Source organism: Callorhinus ursinus, unplaced genomic scaffold (assembly GCF_003265705.2).
Source record: "Callorhinus ursinus isolate GAN/ISIS: 27379988/994484 unplaced genomic scaffold, GSC_fseal_2.0 scaffold5, whole genome shotgun sequence".
NCBI classification, from domain to species: Eukaryota; Metazoa; Chordata; class Mammalia; order Carnivora; family Otariidae; genus Callorhinus; species Callorhinus ursinus.
Window position 1 is genome coordinate 18,784,033 of NW_027397067.1, and position 7,058 is coordinate 18,791,090.

At 43.3% G+C, this 7,058-nt stretch overlaps 1 protein-coding gene and 1 pseudogene across 1 annotated transcript in view; both read right to left on the minus strand.

Moving 5' to 3' along the window:
* The window catches only part of CPA6 (carboxypeptidase A6), a 355,796-nt gene that overhangs the window by 84,311 nt on the left and 264,427 nt on the right, over positions 1 to 7,058 (minus strand). The window lies entirely within an intron of this gene.
* LOC112823606 (ATP-dependent RNA helicase DDX18 pseudogene) lies at positions 2,774 to 4,773 on the minus strand (annotated as a pseudogene).

Sequence of the window (7,058 nt, forward strand, 5' to 3'; positions counted from 1 at the left end):
TTCCTTCTTCTTCTTCCTCCTCCTCCTCCTCCTTCTTCTTCTTCTTCCTCCTTCTTCCTTCTTCTTCCTCCTCCTCCTTCTTCCTTCTTCTTCTTCTTTCCTTCTTCTTTTGAGAGAGAGAGGGAGAATGCACACGTGCATGCAAGCGGGGGAGGGATAGAGAGAGAGAGGCAGGCTTCCCACTCAGTGCAGAGCAGGATGCTGGGCTCGATCTCACAAACCTGAGATCATGACCTGAACCAAAATCAAGAGTCGGACACTTAACTGACTGAGCCACCCAGGTGCTCCTGTGCAAGTAACTTCCATGCAGTCTGCTCTAAGGATCCCAGAAAGGCTTGATAAATTATAGTGGTAGCTAGCTGTAGGGAAAGTCCCACCAAAGTATGGTGGGCAGACTCTAAGGGGTCTCCAATGATTCCCATCTTTGGTACACATACTCTTGTGTAACACCACCTACCCCTTGAATTTGGTCTGGAACTACTCACTCACTTCTTTCTAATGGACAGAATATGGCAAAATGATAGGCTGTCACTTCTGAGGTTAGTTTACAAAGAGACCAGTTTCCATCTTGGGCCTGCTCTCTCCCACTCCCTCCCTGATCTGCTCTGAGGGAAGCCAGGTGCTTGTTGTGAGCTGTATTATGGAGAGGCCCATGTGGCAAGGAACGAATGCTTCTTGCTTACAGCAGTGGAGGACCTCTGGCTGCTAAGAGCCACCTGAGTGAGCTCAAAAGCAGATTTCCCCTACACAAGCCTGGAGATGACTGAAGATCCAGCTGACATCTTGACTGCAGCCTTGTGAGAGCTCCTGAGCCAGAGGTACCTGGCTAGTTGCACCTGGATGGCTGGCCCACAGAAACTATATCAGGTTATAAATGTTGTTTTAGGCTGTTCTGTTTGGGGAAAGCATTTGAGAAAGAGAAAACAAAAGTGTGAACCCACCCCTTCTCCTGGGGTTGAAATTCCAGGGAAATCAAGAGATGGTAGAAACTACTGACAGATTAGGGTAAAAAAATGTAAGAAAGAGGACCTCTGTTCTGTTCACCATGTACCTCTCTGAGAGGACATCACCTCACTTGACCCTCATGTGCCAATATGTGGCAAATGCAGGGGGAGACAACAGGCAGTGTGGCATGAGTCAGCTGAGAGCACTAGACGCAGCACCCCAGAACCTCCTAGAGGGTGAAGAAAGAGCCCAGAAGTTCCCTGATCCCCCTAGAGAAGGCATGGAAATTGGATGAATTGAGAGCCTGGGTCCTGGTCATGGGACTTCTGGGGTAGCGAGGAGATGGCCTGTGGAAGGGACATTGCCTGGAGCCCCTATTGGACCAGCTGCCTTCTGCCTGTTTTGGGAGACTGAGGATTTAATAAGAGACTGAATTAGTGTATAAGAGATGATGTTCTAATGCTTGGCAGGTTTAAGGTTATTTAAATCTTTGCCATTCCTTTTCTCCTTGTCCCCAGTACCACCATTAGTGGGAAGGGGTCTTCAAAGCAAGATGAGAACATCTCTTACAAGCCTATAAAGTGTAAATATCAACCCACTCCAGTCAAAGCTACCATCTAGGAAGCCCACTGCTTCCCCAAGGACACAGAGACAAGTGACCCCTAAGGCTTCTTTTCCCAATTTCTGGTTGCTGCCCTGACTTAGATGGGAAATTTAAGTGATTAAGTGGAGGAGCAAGTGGACAGCCAGAAACAGTGAGAGAGAGAGAGGCGTGGAAAGAGTAGCAGAGATATGGAAATGGCCAGACTCACGTGCATCCTTGAAGATGGCCTGGTAAAAGAGGGATGCGGCCTTTCCTTACTCATCTTTGGTGAAATGGAGCCTAATCTTAATTGATGCTTATTTTTCTTGCTCTAAAATCAACAACCCTTGATTGACAGTCATTATGTATGCCTCATCCTTTTTCTTTTTTTTATTTTATTTTATTGTTATATTAGTTGCCATACATCATTAGTTTTATTTTTGTTGTTGTTGTTGTTGTTAGGACTGCTAAGGGTGCTTTATTCAAATAACAATGACAAATAACCCACACTTTGTGCTCTTAAAAAAAAATGGGAAAGGCTCACTGCTTTAAAATCTGGCATATATAAACACCAACGCCACCTTACATTAAAGGTGCTTCCTAGCCACAGTAGCATTTTCAGGGGAGGTCAAGAACTATGGTTAAGGTCCAAGAAACAACCAAAACCAAAACCAAACCAAACCAAACCAAACAAAACAAAAAAACCCCAAAACAAAAAAAAAAACCCAAAACAAAAAACCTGAGACAATCTTCTGCATCACCACCCCCAGTGCACCAGGTCACTGCCTTCTAAGGCAGATTGAACTGGGTGATGGACATTAAGGAGGGCACATGATGTAATGAGCACTGGGTGTATATAAGACTGGTGAATCACTGAACTCAACCTATGAAACCATTAACACATTACATATTAATTGATTTTAAATAAAAAATAAAAAATACCCCACCCCCCCAAACAATGACAAATGTGGAGGTAAAAGATTTAAAATACTCTGTCGTCATAACAAAATCCAAAAGATCCCTTGCTTTGCTCTTGAACAACCCAGAAAAATTGAACTCCGTTTTATATCCCCAAATAAGAGTGGTATCTCCTGGAAGTATCAGTGCCTGGTGCTTGCAACCCATGTCAACTCATACTCCTGTTCCATCAGTCCCAATCCTGAAGCCACAACAATTCCTTTGTTAGAGAAAGGGAAAAAATCCATTTCAGGACAAAGCTATTCAAGATGAAAGGAAGGCGTGTCTTCAGTGGGAGAACTGCCGGCTGTCGGACGACTTCTTGCTAATGTGTTTGAAGATTTTGGATTTCTCGACTTTCTTGGCTTTCTGGTAGCCGAAGCCACTGCTGCCTCCTCTCTTTTTAAGTTTGCCATCATTGCTGTTCACGTTCAGATCAACAAAAGGACGCACCTTGAAACCAAACGACAGAGCAACTTGAGGCAAATCTGTTATTAACATTGAGGATCTGTTTCAGAGAATGGGAATCATATGTTCGAATGTAGGACTTATATGCTTCCTGGGCTGGCTTATGAAGGAAGTAGTTCTTTTCAATCAATTTTTCAAGCTGAGACTGAATGTCAGAAATTTTGGGCCAGGAAAACTCAAATTAATGGAACCTTGGATTGCTTCAAGTAACAAAGGAAATCCAATTCTTCAGGGCGTAAAATGAGCAAGGCATGCCCTCTCCCGTTTAGGCCTCTGGCTGTTCTTCCCACACGATGAATATATTCCTTGGGGTCATCTGGAGGGTCATACTGAACAATCCAGTCCACTTCAGGAATATCCAGCCCTCTAGCTGCCATGTCAGTACACAAAAATATCCCTGAATCTGCGTTGCAGAACTGGAAGAATGTGGTTGTGCACATATTTTGCTTCTGCCTTCCATGAAGGGCCAAGACAGGCAAATCGATGTAGTTCAGCAACTCATAATGGTATTTCACGGACTTACAGGATGAAGAGAAGACCATCAGTTTCTTCTTCCAGTTCTTCTTAAGGAATGTAAAGAGCAGGAGGAATCTCTTTTCTGAGGGACAAACAACATATCCCTGCTCAAGACCAACCACTGTTGCATTAGCTTTATCGTCATCAACACCAACATACAATGGCTCCTTTTTCAAAGAAATCTTTGCCAAGTCTTCAACTTTTTGAGTTTGTGTGGCAGAAAAGAGCATGGTTTGCCTGCGTCTTGGCAGAAGTTTAATAATTTGTTTTAATTCCTCTTCAAACCCAACATCCAAGATACGATCAGCCTCATCAATAACCAGACACTGCAGATTTTTATACATAAACCTGAGATACTCTGCGTGTGGTCCAGGAGGCGGCCTGGGGTGGCCACGATGGTGTTGATCCCAATACCGAGTTTCTGTGCTTCAGTAGATCTGCTGCTGCCGCCCATTAGCAACCCGTATGTGTAGACAAGGTGCGTCATCAGCTCCTTAAGAACACCGAAAGTCTGCACGGCCAGTTCCCTAGTAGGTGAGAGGATAAGAACTCCAGTTCCGTTCCTAGGCATGAACTTTAACTTGACAATGAGTTCGACTGCAGGGATGAGAAATGCCAGCGTTTTGCCACTGCCTGTTTTGGTGGCTGCTAGAAGATCCCTGCCTTCTATAAGTGGTCTGATACTTTTATGCTGAATTTCAGTCATGTTTGTAAAACGCATTTCTTTTATTGCCCTCAGAATGTTCTCATTGACAAGATTACTAAGAGAAGCAAATGAAGTATCCTCAAAAGCTCCTGTCAGTCCCAGGGGTAGGCTGGGCATTTCACTGTCCTCTTCCTGATCATCTGGCTTCTCCACACTGTTTTCTGTCTCTTCAGGAGCTTGGGCCCCTTCTTCAGAGTCCCCTTTGTCTTCAGTTTTCACTTTTTTAATATCAGGCCTAGCATCATCCACCATTTTTCTCTTTTTCTTCTTTTTTTTGGATTCTGAATTGGGAGGCTGTGTTGCTGCTTCTCCATGGATTATTATGGTAGATTTCTTTTCTTTTTTTTTAACTTGTACAGTTTCCACTGTTTCTTTAGTTATCTCTCCATTCTGGGCTTCTGATGAGCCCACATTCACAGACTGTTTTAGGGACTTTTTTAACCTTCCCACCTCCCACTGTTTTTTCAGACACATCTCCGTTTTGGGTTTCTGATAAGCTCACATCCGAGGCCTCCTGGAGCTTTCAGTTTCGCTGGAGCAATTTGAGGTTCCATTTCTCGATCTTCTTGCACAGGAGTTTCATGGGTAGTTGGGACATATTGTCGGTGAAGCGTCTCCACTGCAGCGCCACAACTCAGCTACCTACATCATTAGTTTTTGATGTAGTGTTCCATGATTCATTGTTTGCATATAACACCCAGTGCTCCATGCAGAACGTGCCCTCTTTAATACCCATCACCAGGGTAACCCCTCTAAAACCCTGTTTTAATTTTTTTTATAGATTTTATTTATTTATTTGACAGAGAGACATAGTGAGAGAGAAAACACAAGCAGGGGGAGTGGGAGAGGGAGAAGTAGGCTTCCCGCTGAGCAGGGAGCCTGATGCGGGGCTTGATCCCAGGACCCTGGATCATGACCTGAGCCGAAGGCAGACGCTTAACAAATGAGCCACCCAGGCGCCCCCCTCAGTTTGTTTCTCAGAGTCCATAGTCTCTCATGGTTCATCTCACCCTCTGATTCCCACCCCCTTCATTTTTCCCTTCCTACTATCTTCTTCTTTTCTTTTTTTAAATACAATGTATTATTTGTTTCAGAGGTACAGGTCTGTGATTCATTAGTCTTACACAATTCACAGTGCTCACCATAGCACATACCCTCCCCAATGTCTATCACCCAGCCACCCCATCCCTCCCATCCCTACCACTCCAGCAACCCTCAGTTTATTTCCTGAGAAATTAAAAAAAATTCCTCATATCAGTGAGATCATATGATACTTGTCTTTCTCTGATTGACTTATTTTGCTTAGCATAATACCCTCTAGTTCCATCCATGTTATTGCAAATGGCAAGATTTCATTTTTTTTATTGCTGCATAATATTCCATTGTGTGTGTGTGTGTGTGTGTGTGTGTGTGTGTGTGTGTACACACACACCACATCTTCTTTATCCATTTATCTGTTGATGGACATCTTGGCTCTTTCCATAGTTTGGCTATTGTGGACATTGCTGCTATAAACATTGGGGTGCATGTACCCCTTCGGATCACTATAGTTGTATCTTTGGGGTAAATACCCAGTAGTGCAATTGCTGGGTCATAGAGTAGCTCTATTTTCAACTTTTTGAGGAACCTCCATACTGTTTTCCAGAGTGGTTGCACCAGCATGCATTCCCACCAACAGTGTAGGAGGGTTCCCCTTTCTCCACATCCTCTCCAACATCTGTTGTCTCCTGACTTGTTCATTTTAGCCATTCTGACTGGTGTGAGGTGATAACTCATTGAGGTTTTGATTTGGATTTCCCTGATGCTGAGCAATGTTGAACACTTTTTCATGTGTCTGTTGGCCATTTGGATGTCTTCTTTGCAGAAATGTCTGTTCATGTCTTCTGCCCATTTCTTGATTGGATTTGTTGTTCTTTGGGTGTTGAGTTTGATAAGTTCTTTATAGATTTTGGGTACTAGCCCTTTATCTGATACGTCATTTGCAAATATCTTCTCCCATTCTGTCGGTTATCTTTTGGTTTTGTGGACTGTTTCTTTTGCTGTGCAAAAGCTTTTTATCTTGATGAAATCCCAATAGTTCATTTTTGCCCGGGCTTCCCGTGCCTTTGGCGATGTTTCTAGGAAGAAGTTGCTGCGGCTAAGGTCGAAAAGGTTGCTACCTGTGTTCTCCTTTAGGATTTTGATGGACTCCTGTCTCACGTTTAGGTCTTTCAACCATTTGGAGTCTATTTTTGTGTGTGGTGTAAGGAAATGGTCCAGTTTCATTCTTCTGCATGGGGCTGTCCAATTTTCCCAACACCATTTGTTGAAGAGACTGTCTTTTTGCCATTGGACATTCTTTCCTGCTTTGTCAAAAATAAGTTGACCATAGAGTTGAGGGTCCATTTCTGGGCTCTCTATTCTGTTCCATTGATCTATGTGTCTGTTTTTGTGCCAGTACCAAACTGTCTTGATGATGACAGCTTTGTAATAGAGCTGGAAGTCCGGAATTGTGATGCCGCCAGCTTTGCTTTTCTTTTTCAGTATTCCTCTGGCTATTCGGGGTCTCTTCTGGTTCCATACAAATTTTAGGATTATTTGTTCCATTTCTTTGAAAAAAGTGGATGGTATTTTGATGGGGATTGCATTGAATGTGTAGATTGCTCTAGGTAGCATTGACATCTTCACAATGTTGATTCTCCCAATCCATGAGCATGGAACGTTTTTCCATTTCTTTGTGTCTTCTTCAATTTCTTTCATGAGTATTTTATAGTTTTCTGAGTACAGATCCTTTGCCTCTTTGGTTAGATTTATTCCTAGGTATCTAATGGTTTTGGGTGCAATTGTAAATGGGATAGACTCCTTGATTTGTCTCTCTTCTGTCTTGTTGTTGGTGTATAGGAA